Below are 19,583 nucleotides of genomic sequence, written 5' to 3' on the forward strand. Positions count from 1 at the left end.
ATAAACGCATGCAGGTATGGGAGAGAGAGAAAATCCATACAGAAATGTCAGCTCAGATGTATGATGCCCCTTCAGAGGCAGTGGAAGTAAATTCTGATCCCTTCCCTCAAGAATATAAAGACATTAGCACAAAGTAAAGTGAAGTGCAATTCTCCAGACTTAGACCTTCAAAAAGGTTTCAGTAAAATGAAGGGGTCAAGACTCGAGCCCTATCAGCTCACGTCTGTTTAGCTCTTCAGCTGCTCTTCTTTGATATTTAGGCTCCGACTTTGGACAGGAGCTTCAATCAGAGCTCACAACCGAGTCATTTCATGGCAAGAGCAACTTTGCTTAGCAGCAGAAGCCGATGCGTAAAGCTCCGGAAAGGCCTCCTCGGAAAGAGACTGTAATACGGATCTGCTGGAGGGATGAAAGGCCCTGCTCCTGACCTCATACCTGGATGAAATATTTCTTCAAGACCTTGCCTTATCTTTTTATCATGCTTTTGTAATGTTTTAAATGTGTTTATGTGTGAAACAAGAGTCCCTGACTTTTGCGTAATTTCTTTAGAATCAGGGCAATGATCAACCTACTTACGGCCACACCCCTTTGTACTTTTCACACAAGCCCTGTGGAGACGCACTGTAAACACTGAGCATTTGACATCAGGGTCGTTCTTTCTGGCCTTGCCACAATCTTTGGGCATTGATCATAACTTCTTCATTGAGCTACATAGAACCATAAAATCATATAATTGCAGAGTTGGAAGACACCCCGAGGGTCATTTAGTCCAACCACCTGCAATGCAGGAATCTCAGCTAGATCATCCAGGACAGATGGACATCCAACCTTTGCTTCAAAATCTCCAAGGAAAGAGAGTCCACCACCTCTCATGGGAGTCTGTTCCATTGTCAACCTGCCCCAACCATCAGAAAGTTATTCCTGCTTAGTTGGAAACTCCTTTCTTGTAACTTGAATCCATAGGATTGGGTCCTAGCCTCTGTAACAGAAGAAAACAAGCTGGCTCCATCTTCTATGTGACACCCCTTTCGATATTTGAAGATGGCTATCATATCTCCTCTCAGTCTCCTCTTAAACAGGCTAAACATACTGAACCGTTTCTCATAAGGCTTGCTATCCAGACCCTTGATCACCTCTGCCCACATTCCAGCTTGCCAATCACCCTCTTAAATTGCAGGACTAGCTCCAGGCTTAAGAGGGCCTGTGGCTCTCAACCTTCTCAGGTGGGGTTAACTAATTGGGGTCCCTTTGGTTATCTTCAGACCAAAATGTTCCCAATGTATTTTAAGGCCCCAGAATAACACTATACCTGAGGTATTGGTGGGGGGAAAAAATGAGGGAAAGCAGCGGAGCAAAAACAAAACAAAACAAAACAAAAAAGCACTAGGACACACACCTGGAAAGCCTGTGCCTAGAAAATCAGATGAGCCCTAAGTCCCTGGCATCTGGAGAAGATCCTGGGCTCCTGTCAGCTGCACTGTAGTGATGAAGGCCCTCCAAAGTTGAATCTACTCCTACGGCAGGATTCTTTTCTTCACCCCATGCAGCCTCAAAAACTGTTCCAGAGGGTCTTTCGAGCTTCTGGTGCAGAATTTGAGGGCATGAAAAGGCTGCAGTGGAAGGGAGAAGGGAAGAAGGTTCCATTATACAAACGGAAGTCTGCTATACTGGAGGAACAGTAGTGCTGGATACAAACCATTGCTTCTCATGGCTGGCAAAGAGTTGCTTCCTGTTTCGTGCATGCCATAGGCCCATCAATGCAAGCCTAGAAAACAGATACCGAAACCTTTAGTTTCCTGCCACCTTTCCGTGCGTGTGCCTGCTGACAAAAGTTACATTTTTAGAAGCAACCATTTGTCCTTCAGTTTCCCAAACTCCCTAAAATGGAACTGTCTCCAGGAATAAATCATACCTTACTCCTCAGCTATTCCTTTCCTCTGTTTTACAGGATAATTGAGTGCTTTAAATATTTATGGCCCTCATTTTTAGACAGTAGGCACCCAGCTGTGTATGAAAAATGCAGATGAAACTGGAAAGTGCCTAAATGTGAAAAAGAGACTGAGATCATTATTTGGGCACTCAAAATTAATATGTAGGCTTTATCGGCAAGAAGATACAATATAAATTGCCTGAGATGAAGAGAGGACAGCCTGGAAATTTCATTCCCATGCTCCCACCTTGATAGCAGAGGCAGCCAATGACAGCACACATTGACTTGAAAACATCCATATTATTTAATGGACCACTTGCCTGCAGAAGCCCTACATTTGTTGAATCTAATAACATGTTTTCTGTTACACACACACATGCCCTAAACATTAATGGATATGAAGCCTTTGCAGACCCTCCAAGTGTCCCTATTTTCCAGGAACAGTCCCGGAATTGCAGACACCCTCCTGGTTTCTGAATTGATCCCGCAATGTCCCGGTTTTCCTTTTTCCTTCCCTCCATGTCTCAGAAAACAATTAAAAGTGGTGTGTGGGTGTGGGTGTAAAAACAGAGTCCTGTTTATACTGAAAATAAGATTCCTGCGCCAAATGAAGGAAATGGAGAAGCTGGCATACGAAGGCCTTCCTATAATGTTGAAGGAAAATGTCACCAGACCACTTTATATTCTTTAATTGCAAGGCTTCAGCTACCATTTCTTAGGAAACACATGGAGTGGTTATTCCTTGATTGTAGATGGAGCCTTACACTGTCTACTAAGAAGTAAGTCCCACTGTATTCAGGAAACATCCCAGGTAACCGGGTAAAGACTGGGCAGACTTACACTGTCATCCTACACTCTTTGAGTTCAATAGGATTTACTCTCTGGTATGTTCCTTATTAGGGACGCGGGTGGCGCTGTGGGTAAAACCTCAGTGCCTAGGACTTGCCGATTGCATGGTCGGCAGTTCAAATCCCCGCGGCGGGGTGAGCTCCCGTCCTTCGGTCCCAGCTCCTGCCCACCTAGCAGTTCAAAAGCACCCCTAAGTGCAAGTAGATAAATAGGGACCGCTTTCTAGCGGGAAGGTAAACAGCGTTTCCGTGTGCTGCGCTGGTGCCGGCTCGCCAGATGCAGCTTGTCACGCTGGCCATGTGACCCGGAAGTGTCTGCAGACAGCGCTGGCCCCCGGCCTCTTAAGTGAGACCAATAAAAATTATTTACAAGTGCATCACTTGTTTCAACTTTAAGGTGAGAGAGGCTCAAATGGATTGGTTAAGACATAAATCACAAGTGGGTGAACACCATCCTTTTGTCTGAACTACGTGGGCAACCTCTAGAGATGGAGTGACTTTCTCACTCTTTTGAAGCCAAGGAAGAGACACCCTTGTGATCTGAAATGAATTAAATACATCATAATGAATAACCATGAAACACTTTCTGTCCCAATGCTACATCAACACAAAATTTATGTATTACATCTGTTTATATAGGAGCACTCATATCGTCAATAATACCTTGTGTAACTATTACAGTATTCACCCCAGATGCAGACAGTACAATCTGCCGTTCATTTTATGGTTCAATAGCCAGTTTTATGGCTCAGCATTTAATGTTTTCATAACACAGGTTGTTTTGTTTTGGGGTATTTAAAGAAGTCTTCAAGAATGAGTTCACCTAGGTCAAAGTATATTGTTTATTGATATATTTCATTCTGTTCTGGATAAAGGAAGTGAGAATTTTTACATTGCAGAGTTATATGTCATGTTTGGGAAATTTATAAAGCTAGAAGAAGAAAAATACAAGTCTTCCAATATGAATAGGAGAGGGGAAACTGAAGAATGGTGCATGTTTTCAGATAGTAGAAACACCAGTTATTCATATATCCAATCTGAATCTAATGTCTCAGTTCACCATTATTTCTTAGCGCAACATCCATGTAAGTATGTGGAAATGCTTCAGTCTGCCCAGGTTCTGAATATCTGTTTTACATGGGCCTCGGATAATTTGATTTAAAACATTGCTCAACATAAGGGAAGGGCAATAAAATCAGAGATGTGAATTGTAAATATGAAGGTGAGCAGATGATATCAATCTTAGAAGAACCAATGAGAAAAAACGGATCCTGAGGTACTTTTGTCTTTATTGGCAAGAGGGAATGCTCCACATTTCATGACTGAGGTATCCTACATGCAGTTCGTGCTCGAAGCAGAAATTCTGTCAACGAAAACTGTGACTTATTGAGTCACGTAGCAATACATTTCTTTAAATGCACTTATATTGTCTACAGAAATAGATCTAAAACTGTAAATTTCCCCACCAACCCATGAGAGTTTAAGGAGCGAATTCATGTTTCCACCGTGCTTGTGTCAATTAAAATTTATTCTCCCTTTCAATTTCAGCCAGGCATATTAGAGCTATGGCATCAGGCAGCACAAATCCTTACCTGGGCAGTGGCAATCTTTGGATGATGGAGGACTGCAACTCTGAACCTCTCTTCCACCAGGCACACACCATAACCAGTGCTAGATGCACACCTGAGACCTGTGGGCACAAAAGCTTAATAAAACACACCTCTCTTTTCTGAGTAGGAGAAATTATACAAATTGAGCAATGACATACATAGCTGTCTGTGTACAGCAACTGCACCACACATTACAACATTTTTGTTTGTAGGGGTTTTCCAATTGAAGTGCAGAGTGTTTGAGGACCGGGGCATTCACAGGGAAACCAAAATCCTTGCTTAGTAAGCTATTGTACTACCAACCTTAACTGTATGCTTGTGAAACATGGACCACTTCTAAACGCCATCTCCAGCTCCTTGTAAGATTCCATCAATGGTGTCTTGGAAAATTTTACACATCACTTGGGAAGACAGGAGAACTAATGCCAGTGTACAGGAAGAAGCGAAGATCACCAGAGTTGAAGCAATGATTCTTCAACATCAACTTCGTTGGACTGGTCATGTTGTGTGGATGCCTGATTATCGTCTTCCAAAGCAACTACTCCATTCTGAACTTAAGAATGGAAAGCGTAATGCTGGTGGTCAACAAAAGAGGTTTAAAGAGTGTCTCAAGGCAAATTTTTAAAAATGTAGTATAAATACCAACAAGTGGGAAACACTGGCCTGCAAGAGCTCCAATTGGAGAACAGCCTTTACCAAAGGTGTCGTGGACTTTGAAGACACTCAAACTCAGGACGCAAGGGGGAAATGTGCTAAGAAGAAGGCACACTTGGCAAATCCACACCTTGATCAACTCCTGCTCAGAAACCAACGTCCCCACTGTGGAAGGACATGTGGATCCAGAACGGGCCTCCACATTCACTTACGATCTCATTGTTAAAACCGTGTTTATGGAAGACAATCTTACTCAGTTACAAGTGATCGCCAAAGAAGGAGGAGGAGGAGGAGGAGGAGGAGGAGGAGGAGGAGGAGAGGAAGAAATGAAATAAAATAAAAAGTACCCACTCCTTGACAACCATTGCACATGCACAGATGATAGCTTAGATAGATAAACTTTATTCGCATTAGCTAACGGCCATAGCAACATAAAACAAGCAATATATACAATTAAAAAGACAACAATGGGTAAAAAGGGCAATCAAATGGCCAAGATTATCGTTCAGATAGTGGCCCTTAATCTCACTGCCCCCTCGATAAACCTAGCAACCTTTGCTGTTGTCTGATCATTTTGATCTGATAAAAGAAAGAACAATGTGGCCGCAGATGGGCGGCCTGGGATGGTAAGTAAGAGTGGGGTAACAATCTCATTCCTCAGATCTTTATAAAGGGGACAGGACAGGAGAACATGAGCCACTGTTTCCAAATTGGCATATTCTTAAATTTACTTCAGAAAATTAACATATACATTAAATTGTGCTGGGGTCCTGGAACAGGGGAGATTCTGTAGTATGGCTCAAGTAATGAGCATAGCATGGAGGAGTCAGTCATAGCTTACAGAGAAGTACAGGGGGGGGGCGAATGGGACTAAAGAAATAATAATTCATTTTAGATCAAATAGTTAATATAAGTTACCCAATGACGGTAAAGGCTTGCAGGCTGCAGGTTTCACAAACTCAACAAAAGTCAAGGGATTAGCATTGATTCATAGGAGGTAACGAGGAATGTGCTAAAAGATTTCTACGAACATGCTGGGATTTGTAGGTCCTTACTTTTTAGCACATAATTGCTGTCAAAGCCCTGAAGGGATGACCTTGTGAAGTTTGTTGGCATGTCTTTGGTTTACAAAAAGCATTTCTCCCAGAGGTTAATTTTGCCACCAGAATATAGAATATTATCTTCATCACCTACCTCCCATTTCATGCAAAGATCAAAAGACAAGAAGCCTATGGAAGTATAAAACTGTTGCAACCAACACTGAAGTGGGAAATGGGATTAGCATTTGTAAACATGCAGGCTCTTTAAAGTTTTGTTTTTGCACATGCCTAAATAGATCGCACTCGATATTTTAGAGAACATCACACTACCTGGATTTTTTTGAAAATGTTATTTCAGATTGATGTGGTTTGGGTCCTCTCCCCCATGCTTTTTAACATCTATATGAAGCCGCTGGGAGAGATCATCAGGGGGTTTGGACTGGGTGTCCATCAATATGCAGATGATACCCAGCTCTACCTCTCTTTCAAATCAGAACCAGTGGAGGCGGTGAAGGTCCTGTGTGAGTGCCTGGAGGCGGTTGGTGGATGGATGGCGGCTAATGGATTGAAGCTGAATCCTGACAAGACAGAAGTACTGTTTTTGGGGGACAGGGGGCGGGCTGGTGTGGAGGACTCCCTGGTCCTGAATAGGGTAACTGTGCCCCTGAAGGACCAGGTGCGTAGCCTGGGAGTCATTTTGGACTCACAGCTGTCCATGGAGGCGCAGGTCAATTCTGTATCCAGGGCAGCTGTCTACCAACTCCACCTGGTACGCAGGCTGAGACCCTATCTGCCCGCAGACTGTCTCGCCAGAGTGGTGCAGGCTCTAGTTATCTCCCGCTTGGACTACTCCAATGCGCTCCACGTGGGGCTACCTTTGAAGGTGACTCGGAAACTACAGCTAATCCAGAATGCGGCAGCTAGACTGGTGACTGGGGGCGGCCACCGAGACCACATAACACCGGTCTTGAAAGACCTACATTGGCTCCCAATACGTTTCCGAGCACAATTCAAAGTGTTGGTGTTGACCTTTAAAGCCCTAAACAGCCTCGGCCCAGTATACCTGAAGGAGCGTCTCCACCCCCATCGTTCTGCCCAGACGCTGAGGTCCAGCGCCGAGGGCCTTCTGGCGGTTCCCTCATTGCGAGAAGCGAAGCTACAGGGAACCAGGCAGAGGGCCTTTTCGGTAGTGGCGCCCGCCCTGTGGAACGCCCTCCCATCAGATGTCAAAACGATAAACAACTACCTGACATTCAGAAGACATCTTAAGGCAGCCCTGTTCAGGGAAGTTTTTAATGTATGATATTTTAGTGTTTTCTGGTTTCTATGGAAGCCGCCCAGAGTGGCTGGGGAAACCCAGCCAGATGGGCGGGGTACAAATAAATTATTATTATTATTATTATTATTATTATTATTAGGTAATACGTGGTTTCAAAACTGTTGAGGGGGTGGGTTACGTGAATAGGTCGGATACACTGGTACTCAATCCCAGTTGCATTCAATTCTTGGATTTCTTCATTGATTTATATGGGCAGTTTTCACTTTTGTTCTTCAGCACATTTGCATAGCTTCTTAGTGTGACCCAGGACCTATCCAGAAAATGAGATAATTATTTACCTTCTGTTTTCTATCTATGTGTCCCTTCTTACATTTTTGTTCCTTGCCCCCCCCCAAAAAAAACTTTTCTTTCTATTTTTTAGCTTTGAAAACCTTTGGGTTTCCTCAAGTTGAAACCTTCCCAAATGCCGAGGGAGCCAGCATACAGCTTCCGGGTCATGTGGCAAACCAGAGCAGCGCACAGAAACGCCGTTTACCTTCCCGCCAGAACAGTACCTATTTATCTACTTGCACTTCATGCTTTCAAACTGCTAGGTTGGCAGGAGCAGGGACCGAGCAACGGGAGCTTACCCCGTCGTGGGAATTCGAACCACTGACCTTCTGATCGGCAAGCTCTAGGTCCTGTGGTTTAACCCACAGCGCCACCCGCGTACCATATACTGAAAGATGCAAATAGAAGGAATGATTACTTTTATTTCTGTTTATGAATCATAAAATAAATGCGTTGCCTTTCCCCACTGTACAGTGGTACCTCAGGTTACAGACGCTTCAGGTTACAGACTCCGCTAACCCAGAAAGAGTACCTCGGGTTAAGAACTTTGCTTCAGGATGAGAACAGAAATCATGCTCCGGCGGCACGGCAGCAGCAGGAGGCCCCATTAGCTAAAGTGGTGCTTCAGGTTAAGAATAGTTTCAGGTTAAGAACGGACCTCCGGAATGAATGAAGTACTTAACCCGAGGTACCACTGTATTTGTTTATCTTCTCTGTATTTATCTTCTCCCAGCTGCCTGACCCCATTCACTTCCTTAAGTACTATGTGTGTGTGTGTGGTGATTTGGGTAACTACAACTTTATATATAAGGGAAGAGTATACAGAGAGTCTTGCTACTTGTCGTGCTTTCCTTGGGCTGGGCTCAGCATGCCCAGCCCGTGAGGAATGTGACCAACTCAGCTGGGTCCCAACTCTTGAAATAAACTGCCCTGCCCCATTCACGACTCAGCTGTTCATTATTAGCAGCTGTTATACTTAGCCTAAATGACACCTATAGGGGAACACATGGGGAGATAAAGACAGAGGTACTTCTTTTTCTCTCTCTTTTTTGCAGAAAGAAGCTGGCAACAGAGAGGGGATGGGGGTTTATTTTTGTTTCTCTCTTTAAAGCCTACATTGACATTTGAAAGAGAACTATGATTTAAATAGCTCCCTGTCTCTGGCTTGAAAGACTACAATTAGTCCATTGTAAAAGTAATGATATGTTTCATTTATTTTCATGTGTTATTTTAATAGAACATTTGGAGAGGAGGGATTTCACTCTGGAAAACTACAGGATACAGCTGAAAAGCTGTGCGGCAATGGCAGCGATCTGAGAACATTTAAGAAACATCTGTGATGTTTAATTCTGGTAACAATGGAACTAATGGCTCCATTTTGCTTCTCATGGAATGCACATGCCTGCATTCCAAAAAGCCTCAAGGATTCTCAAGCGCACGCACAACACCCCTTTACCTTCTTTTTGCTTCTAAATGCCTCCTGTCAAAATAGAAACACCTACAGTCAGTGGATGGGCATATTTTAGAACTGCTTCGGGAAAAGATGCAAAATAGCTTGTCTCTTCCTATATTTTTAAAGGTGTTCTGATTAAGCCTCTCACATACTCACTGAATAGCAGCCCACCCATAGCCCATTCAAATACAGCTAGCTATGTGCGCATAGGACTTCTCCACTCAGTTGGAAGCCCTGATTGGCCAGGACTCCCTGATTGGTTGGGATGCATGACTGTCAAATGAGGGACCACCATGGAGCTTGGTGAGTGAGGGACTGGCTGGTAGGTGTGATCCTTCACCCATGTTACACTCATGAGCAGTTCATATGTATTCAGATCACTTGAGATCTGAATCTAGCTGGAAAACAAGAATAGACTCTTTGTAAAAATGTGTAGTGTCACAAATACAAGTTGTTGTTTTTTTGAGCCTAATATGATAATAGCTTCCAAACCCCACTAGCCAACTGATGCCCTCATCAGTTACAATTTTAAAACTCTGTTAGATTTCCCTAAAAGAAGAAAGATTGGAAGAAAGCAATGGTTTGCTATCAGCTGCTGGACTGTCTAACTTTGTTCAAAAGTGAGGCTTTATTATTATTATTACTGCTACATTTCCCCCTCCTTCAGAGGGAGCATAAACCCTCCGAAGAGCAGAGATACATGCTCCAATAGTGATCGCTACTAGCGGATATTGAAAGCAAATAACTATGTAAGCAGTAGGAGGAATGCAATACAGTTCTGTAATTTCCCACCCTTAAAGGTGCCTGATTATGAAGATAGATCTGATGACTTGGACTCATGGTTCTGAGTGCTTTTTCTCCCTATATTAAAAAAACTGGCAGTACAAACCTATGTAGGCTGCCTACATGCCACACATTTAAAGCACATCTCCCCTCCTCCCAGTAAAAAGTACTGGTATATTCTCCTCCCAATAAAAGTACTGGTAAGTGCAGTTTACTCCTCCCAGAGCTACAATTCCCAGCATCCATAACACTTCCCACTTTACACTTGTGGTATGTACGCAGCCAATGGTATTCTACGGGTTTACTCCCAGAGAGGTGTGAATAGGATGGCATTCAGAGAACTGGTGGAGGAAGGAGGGTGGTGGGGGCGGTGCGCCCCAGGTGTCATCCCTGAGGGTGGTGACATTGCCGCAACACGCCCCTCAGACACTCACCCCGCCCCACAGGCAGCTCACCCCGCCCCTGAGTGCAAAATATGTGTGCTCCAGGTGCCAGAGTTTTCCTCCTTTAAGCCAACGTCTCCTCCATACAAGATGCCTATCACTCTTGTGTGTACTGTTGCGCATGACTAGCACATACATCTTTGTTGCCATGTGTACACATGGCAGGAAACCCAACTGGCGATGAAACAAAAAGTTATGATATATGAACAGAATAAGTCTACACCAGTGTTGTTGGACCAGAATTCCCATCATTCCTGACCATTGGCCACGCCGACTTGGGCTGATGCGAATCCTGTGTCCCATCTTCCCGATCTCAGTTCCACAAAGAAGCGATATCTGTGCAAGAAGCTTCTTTTGTGTATAGCAATCCCGAGTTATTTTACATTAAAGAATTTCCAACAAAGAGCTCTTCCACTTTCACTAGACGGGGCAAATAATGCAATAGTTATTTTTGCTCTGCAAAAAGATGTAGCAGCTGGCCATTTCTCACAGCAGATTAATATAAACTCTATTACAGTTTTGTCTGGCAAAGGAACAATAAAAGCTTATGTCTCACAATTTTCCTTACCCTTAATTTATTTTTAAGTTTATCCACCTCCCTTTGCCAGGTTTCGTTCTTGACCTGAAGGTAACCTTTAGACAAATGTGCGTGCCCAGATAGCTTTGAAACATGATCTGCATTTTCTTTGGTGTTGGGAAATGTAAATCAGGACACTGGGTGAGTAACAGCTTGGCTTTGTGTCATGAAATGCAGTTCTGAGCAATGACAGGGTCAGGTTTTCTGCTGCTAGCTAGCAAGACTAGAATAGGCAACCTGCAAGCCTATACCTGCAGAGGAGAGTGTATCAGGAGCACGTGTGTGTGTGTAAATTGGCATTTACTGAACTTAATACTAGATTGTCGTTGTTGTTGAAAAGGGATGCTTCAAAAAAAATTCTGTGCAAAATAGTCTTACTTAAAGTGAAAATGTTGCAGCTGCACACTGAACAGCGCCCTTGAAACATTGTTTACTATAAAAGATTGGAAAAAACAGTTGTTATAATTGGGAGATCTAAGGTGCAAATAATAAAAGGCACCTCAAAGTTCATCTAGCCCAACCCGCTGCAAATGGAGTAAATCAACTCCTACAGCTTCCCTGCTCAGTGACCATTCTTGCCTCTGCTTAAAACCTTCTAATGATGAAAAGTCCCCTGTTGCACAGTTCAGGTTCATCTCATGTGCACTTGAAAAGCAACTGCCTGTCCCCCTCCCCGCCACCCTCAGACAGGAAGGTTTGAACTCGTCAATCAATAATCGTAATTATGTGTTTCATTAATCCAGTACTGCAGCACAGAAAGCCATTCCCTTCTAATGCGACTTTGCACTCTGTGAGAAAAAAGCAAATCAGCAAAACAACGATGATTTAACCTGCGTATTTGCTTTCAGATTGTCTTCAAATACTGCACATTGAGCAAGACTGACTGCAAAGGAGGACAGGAATCCTATATTTTTGATGGTTAGACTAAGAAAGACTTTTGGCAGTGCTGAAAAAGCTGGACCTACTGAGATAATCTCTTCTGCACAGCTTTCATAAGCGAAGATGCCCAGTTTTCCTTTGCAACTGGTACTCAGCCTCCTATCTGGGAGACAGGCTTATTGAATTCAACGGAACTTATTTCTCAGTAAATACACATAGGAGTGTGTATAAAGTTGACTCTCTAGAGATGCAAATATTTTATTTTGGAGGAACACAGAATCCCTATATTTCACTGTGCAGACTCTTCTGGTAAATCCATGTTGTTTGATTATGGTTGGGTCATATAATCACAGTTTGGGATTTCCCCTTTCATGACCTCCTAGAAAGGACTTACCTTCTTTCCAGCAAGACCCATTGGCAGCTACTGGCAGGAACATTTGAATTAAGCTTGTTTCCAGATTGGCTACACTATTATAAAAAGTGTATCTTTACATTCCATTCAGAATTGTGAACCTCCCAGGTTCTGACACTAACTAAATAACCTGGTCAGTCCTCAACCAACTGATCCTCTTTCTTTTCCTTCTATGCAGCTAAACACCTACCTATTAAATGGTAGTGTAAGATTTAGTTACCCTTCCCTCCCCAATCAAATACGGAAAAATCCCAAACCAAGCAAAACGCTGCAACCCCTTTCAACTTTCCCACAACCATTCAAGTGCAAATTTTTAATAAAGTCCAAAGTGGAAGATGGATAGTTTTGAATTGGTCATTAAAACATTTCCATTTCCAATGTAATTATCTGTTTAACATATTAGTTCCACCTGGCAGGCTGAGGTTTCAGTTGGCATATGAAATATCCAGCATGTCAGTCTTGGCATTCCCTTCTTCACTGGAAGTTTGACAACATTAATGGCGCCATATCTGGAATGACTAATGAGGGAAGCATGTAATAATTGGATAAGATTCATTTCCTTATTCAACCTCAAAAGTCGCCTCTTTAGCAATTCATATTCTGGATGTCAAATGAATATGTACCAACACCATGTATCCATAAAGGTGTCGAAAGAGTCTTCTGTTACGGGTGTTGATAGTGGTAGTAAGCTAAATTTTCATTATAGTTTTGCATTGCTTGTCATAGGAACGTCTAGGCAAACAACAATCATGTTTAACTATCAGTTTGCCCATGACACACAGATACCACAGTTTTGGTTTTGATCCTGATCTAAAATTAAAATGAATAAAGGAATATTTGCATGTGGGCTGCATAGGCCCTGTTCCTCGACTGAGAAAATTAGCTGCTCTATTCAGCTTATTTCTTAAACTGCGCAGTACAGCAGAATAAAGGCACAAAATTCATCAGAATGCCAAAAGAGTTCAGTTACACAGTACATAGAAGGCACTTCGGCTACATTATTTGCACAGTTTCTGCAGGGAGTTGTGAAAGGTCTTAAATTTAACATGCCTGGCCTACTTCCACCTGGCCTTAGTTCAAACCCATTGCCTGGCTGCTTACTGGATACAGAGTGGGAAATCAGTCATTATATTAAGAACTGATGGCAAATTATTCCAGTTCACTTTATTTTTCAGCTGGTCTGTTTTTAATCTGGAAGGAGACCAAATTGAAAATTTCTGAGGTTCGACAAGTGGGACCTTAATTCTCTGCTTCAGACTAAACACATTTGCTAGTTTCCAAAGCAGATAGAGTCTTTATTGTTTTAGGAGCTGTTGCTACGGAAGACCCATGACATCATCAGCTTCTTTTATATTCTTTTTCTTTTTAATAGTAGACAATACCTTCAGCTAAGTCCTTCAGCTGCAAAGATTGGTATTTTAGCACTGCTCAAGGTTCCATAAATTTGTATCAGCTCTGAGTGAACTGAAAGATTCTTTCCCATGAATAAAATACATCTTTGGGAGAGAGGAAAAAAACTGGCCTGACTTTGCATAGTGTTCTTTTTACTCCAGATTTATTGTCTTTCATTTTTATGCTTCGGTGCCTTTGCAGGAGTTGATTCACTATTATGGATGCACTTAGAAGAAAAAAGAGCATCTCTTGCATGAAGTTTCTTTTCTTAAAAAAGGTGTTTTTAAAGCAGGGTGACAAATTTGTTCTGGCGATCTGGCTCTGGTGACATGCAGGTTAGTTGGACACAACAAATAGCACCCTAGATATTAATTGAGTCATAGAATCATAGAACTGGACAGTTGCAAGGGACTGTAAGGGTCATTTAGTCCGACCCACTGCAAAGCAGGAATCTTTTGCCCAATGGGGTTGAACCCATAGTCCTGAGTTCAAGAGTGACTGGAGACTTCCTTTGACAGCCAAAGGAGCCTGCAGATTTTCTTAGGGAGTCCACTGACCATTCCATGTGTTTTACATGCATAAGCCTGTCTTTTCCTGTGTATATCCCTTGCAGGCTCTGGGCAACTGCTCTTTGAAAATAATATTTTCATATAAAATGATCCTCCTGACAAACCCTGAAACCTATTACATCTCAACTCAGAAATTAGGTGACTTATTGCATAGGACTAACCCACAAATCTGCAGTCTTTTTATTAGAGTGGCCAGTTGTCCTACTTTACATAAATCATTCTTCTGGAAGAAGAAGAAGAAGAAGAAGAAGAAGAAGAAGAAGAAGAAGAAGAGGAGGAGGAGGAGGAGGAGGAGGAGGAGGAGGAGGAGGTGGTGGTGGTGGTGGGAGTGGTAGTGGTGGTGGTGTTTGGACTTGATACTCCACCTTTCACTCCCCTTAAGGAGTCTCAAAGCGGCTAACAATCTCCTTTCCCTTCCTCCCACACAACAAACACTCTGTGAGGTGAGTGAGGCTGAGAGACTTCAGAGAAGTGTGACTAGCCCAAGGTCACCCAGCATCTGCATGTGGAGGAGCGGGGAAGCGAACCCGGTTCACCAGATTACAAGTCCATCACTCTTAACCACTATACCATGGCTGGCTGTTTCTATGGAGAGATTGCCTGTACGAAAGGCTGTCTGGTCTAAGACCTGTTTAAAGATTAAAAGAACCAGAAGAAGAAAAGAGCAGGGGTCTTGAAGTTACACTTCAGTTCACATAAGGAGAGCATGCTGGATCTGGGCACCACAACTGAAGAAGGATGTTGACAAGCTGGAACGTGTGCAGAGGAGAGCAACCAAGATGATGAAGGGTCTGGAAACCAAGCCTGATGAGGAACAGTTGAGGGAGCTAGGTATATTTAGCCTGGAAAAGAGGAGACTGAGAGGAGATATCTTCAAATATCTCAAGGGCTGTCACATGGAAGAGGAAACAAGCTTGTTTTCTCCTGCTCCGGAGCGTAGGGCTTCAAGTTACAAGAAAGAATATTCTGACTAGATTCCAGATAAACATCAGGAAGAACTTTCTGATAGCAAGAGCTGTTGGAGAGTGCAATGGTCTCACCTCGGAGGTTGTGGATTCTCCTTCCTTGGAGGTTTTTAAGCAGAGGTTGGATGGTCATCTGCCAAGGATGCATTAGCTGAGATTCCTGCATTGCAGGGGGTTGGACTAGATGACCCTTGGGTCCCTTCCAACTCTACAGTTCTGTGATTCTATGACCAAGCCAATGCTCATCTAGTCATAGAATCATAGAAGTCATTGAATAAATATATATATATATATATATATATATATATATATATATATTTAAAAAATGTATTGTGTGTACTTATAGCCCATTCTTCACCAAATGGTCTCAGGGCCAGTTACAAAAATATAATAGTCAAAACAGGTACAACTGTTCATTAAAATCCAAAAATAAAACCACAGAGCAAATAGTTGTACTGTGTGTGCATGCACGTGCATGTGTGTGCAGTAATTGTGGTCTTTTTGTTTTCTTTTTTCGGTTTCTCTTTATCTCTCATGATTTCAGCCAAATAACTCAAGGTGTTAATGTTACTGTTGATTATTTTCATACTAGAATGTATGTGCGGCTGCGCTTAACATGAAGCGCATTCAGAAGTAAATTATTGTATTTGACCTTCGTAATATAATTACATTTGTATAGCCAGGATTAATGAGCCAATTATTTTTGACAAGATAACAGGCACATAACATTGTTTGCTTTTCTTTGCTGTTTTGTATTGCTAACAAACGAGAGGCATCCCCCGTGCTAGTTTTTGATTTGATTGGCTTTTATATCTATGATCTGTTCTTGGGAAATTAGCAACAATTTGGGAGTTCACGGCTATACTGAGAAGGATAAAAATGTAGGAAATGCTCATAGTAGTGGACTTTATCACAGGAAAGATACAAACAGTATCTGTTAAGAATCAGGATCTAACTTTAAAAAGTTTTAGAAGAGTTCCCATACATAGTCTTTTTCACTTTTTCCACATATGCAGAAATTAAAGGCAAGCCTAGATATGATGTTATTCATACAGTTGCATGTTGCCTCTGTCTCCAAGTGGCACAAGATCCCAGGCATTCCAGGTGCTTATGCAGGATTCAATTTCCTTGGAATGAGAGGAGGAGAAGAGGAGGAGGAGGAGGAGGAGGAAGGAGGAGGAGAGAAGAGTTTGGACTTGATATCCTGCCTTTCACTTCCCTTAAGGAGTCTCAAAGCGGCCAACAATCTCTTTTCCCTTCCACCCCCACAACAAACACTCTGTGAGGTGAGGGGGGCTGAGAGACTTTAAAGAAGTATGACTAGCCCAAGGTCATCCAGTAGTTGCATGTGGAGGAGCAGGGAAGAGAACCCGGTTCACCTGATTATGAGTCCACTGCTCTTAACCACTACACCATGCTGGCGTAGTAATAGTGGAGACTGTGGTGTCTTTATAATATATGGTTTCTTTGCACATATCTACAAACTGAGCCTATGTCTTTCTTCTCTGGTGATCACTCGTAGCCGAGTAAGATTGTCTTCCATAAACACGATGCATGAATTTGTTTTATGTGTGTAGATCAGTGCACGCTGACCAACTCACAGTCTTTGCAGTAAGGCTCTATTCCGATGGCAAATAGCTCCCATCATCATCATCTGCATGTTGTTTTTGCAATCTTCTTACATGCCATATTCAAGAGGTTTTGCATCTTTGGACCTGACCATCATGACTGCTCAGGTTTCCATATTGTGGCTGATATTTTTTATGTATTGCTCAGCTGACGAAATCTGCTACTTCCATCCATGCGGAGGTGTTCATTCACAAAAATGGCACTCCCTTATGAACACAGCCTGGTTGTAAGCCTGGAAGTGGCCCCACATGGTTCCAAGCCAGCCTGAAAGGCAACCACTGCTGTGTATGCAAACCTGCCTCAAGATTCACCATGCAATTGATTCAGGGCGTCTTCACAGCTGTCAACTTTTTCCTTTTCTTGCGAGGAATCCTATTCAGAATAAGAGAATTTCCCTTAAAAAATGGAAACGTATGACAGCTAGGAGAACAAGGAGTTAAAATGCAAACTCCTTTCTTGTCACATTTTTTTTGCATATTGCACACCTATTTGTTCTAAGGGCTTTCCCAAAAGGCAGCAGCTGCCAAATCCAACCTAAATTAAGCCATTGTCTGTTCTTAAAGCCACTGACAAATAGACATCGGGAACAAAAGAAGAAACTCTCTCATACTTTTCTCTTTGTGTTCGACAATAGCTGTAACATTTAAAGATCATACACACAGCTTTTATCCGAACAAGGAAAAGGTTTGATGAGCTGAATTGATATTTCAGCTGGCTTAATTCACCTTTCAAATAAAAGCTTTTTGAAAGCATATTCTTCAAAAGATCAGGAATGTACATAGGGGTTGGGAAGGGAGCAAGTAAAGGGGGGATAAGAGAGAAAAATAGAATGATATCTACTTAGCCAAACAGCAAGAACAGTTTTGAACATACACCAATGACTATGGGGTGTGGGTATGTATTAGCCAGTGTGGTGTTAGTGGTTAGAGTGTTGGACTAGGACCTGGGAAACCAGAGTTCAAATCCCTGCTCAGCCAGATAAGTATACATTTCATGCATTTGACCACTAACCATGCAATCCTAGACATGTTGATTCTAAGTTATGTTGGCTTCACTTGGGATTACATCCAGTTTGGATGTTTCACACGAGCAATTCATAAATTAAATATCATCATCATCATCATCATCCAGTTAATCTTCTTCTTTGGCGATCACTCGTAGCCAAGTAAGATTGTCTTTGTGGCGTTCGTACAGAGCCCATGGATGTTTCATGGACTATTGACCTGTACACCACTGCTTTATTCTTCCGCTGCCACCAACCAGGTTTCTTCTGGTGAAATACTGAGTCTCAGTCAGGTTGTAAAGTCAACAACGAAGATTAAAGTTTATTGAAGAACAAGTTTTAAATATGTTCAGAATGGTTTCTCAAATGCGCGCCCTTAACTAGATGCGGCACTATCTCACACTGTCACACTCTTCTCTCTCAGTTCTACCCTGTCTCTCAGTCTAACTGTCACAACCGCTATGCTCGACTTTTTCTGCCTCTGTCTGATCCTCACTCCTCTATCTCCCCATGGTAAATCCCTGGGCTGAGCCTCAAAATCAGGTAGGTTCCGCCTCTGAACTTTCTCATTGGTCAATCTACATTAACCATTTACATTTCCCCCCATACAAACATAATCACAAGGAATGGGTAAACGCCACATCCTTCCATGAACACGGTCTTAACAGTGAGTCCGTAAGTTACTGTGGAGGCCAATTCTGGATCCACATGTCGTTCCACAAGTGGGGACATAGGTTTCTGGGCAGGAGTTGATCACGGTGAGAGTTTGCCAAGTGTGCCTTCCTTTTAACATGTTTCTCCCTTTCATTTTGAGTTTGAGCGTCTTCAAAGTCCATGACACGTTTGGTAAAGACTGTTCTCCAATCGGAGCGCTCGTAGGCCAGTGTTTCCCACTTGTCAGTGTTTATACAACCCAGTTAAGTGAGTAAAGTATTGCAGCCTAGGGGAATGAGTATTAGAACTGCAGCCATTTTGAACTTGGACTTCCAGTAGCAGCTGGCAGGGTGGTGTTGCTCACTTGGCTTCCCAACATGGTGATCACTACTGGTAACAGGGAATGGGGTGAGGCAGGAAGCAGGTTGGCACGGTGCACTTGTGCTGCCAATCCACCACTCCGGCTGCTGTGTGCTGCAGAGGGAGTAGTGGATTGGACCCACCCCTGTGCCCACCCCTCACAGTTATTGACAGTGACCTCTTGAAGCCAGGTGAGCAAGGTCACTCCACCTCACTGGCCACTACTTAGACAAATATCATAGACAACACATTCCCTGTGCTTTCTTTTTGCAGAGAAAAACATCTGTAGGCCCCGAATAAAACCACGACTCACCATCTGACGGTCTCAGTCCAGCTTCAGCCACTTTGTTTTTCATCTGCTTCATATTGGATGAATGACTAACAGATCCAAACCGTTGATTTTGCTTTCACAGTAAGCCACTCCAGCTAAAGAGGAGCTCAGCCAGTGCCAACTTCTCTCCAGCATCATCTGTGAGCTGAGCCAGCCAAGCCAAGCAGCTGAGGACAGACATATCTAATGATCTGCATCAGGGATTATACCTGTCCTTTTAGGCTTCATTGAATCAGCCCACACAAACTGTGTGTTTAAAAATGAAGTAACAAATCTGGAATTGTGCATGTATCAAAAAGTGTCCTTTGTGGGATAGAAAATGTAGCACCCCACTGTAAAAACCGAATCTTTTGCATTTTGTACCAAAAGCACAAGGGAACTATACCAAAATCATATATGTGGCTCTATCATTTCTTCATGTTAATAACCTCCTGCAGGGACG

The 19,583-nt window shown here is 42.8% G+C and overlaps 1 long non-coding RNA gene across 1 annotated transcript; it reads right to left on the reverse strand.

Annotated features, from left to right (window-relative positions):
- Positions 1-3,191: 3,191 nt before the first annotated feature.
- On the reverse strand, positions 3,192-19,303 carry LOC310827029. The gene is made up of 3 exons (XR_014556149.1): positions 19,124-19,303; positions 4,371-4,461; positions 3,192-3,318 (listed from the first exon to the last, which is right to left on the reverse strand). It is a non-coding gene; the product is annotated as an uncharacterized lncRNA (long non-coding RNA).
- Positions 19,304-19,583: the final 280 nt, after the last annotated feature.

This window comes from Podarcis gaigeae (genome assembly GCF_964106915.1).
Source record: "Podarcis gaigeae genome assembly, chromosome: 11".
NCBI classification, from domain to species: domain Eukaryota; kingdom Metazoa; phylum Chordata; class Lepidosauria; order Squamata; family Lacertidae; genus Podarcis; species Podarcis gaigeae.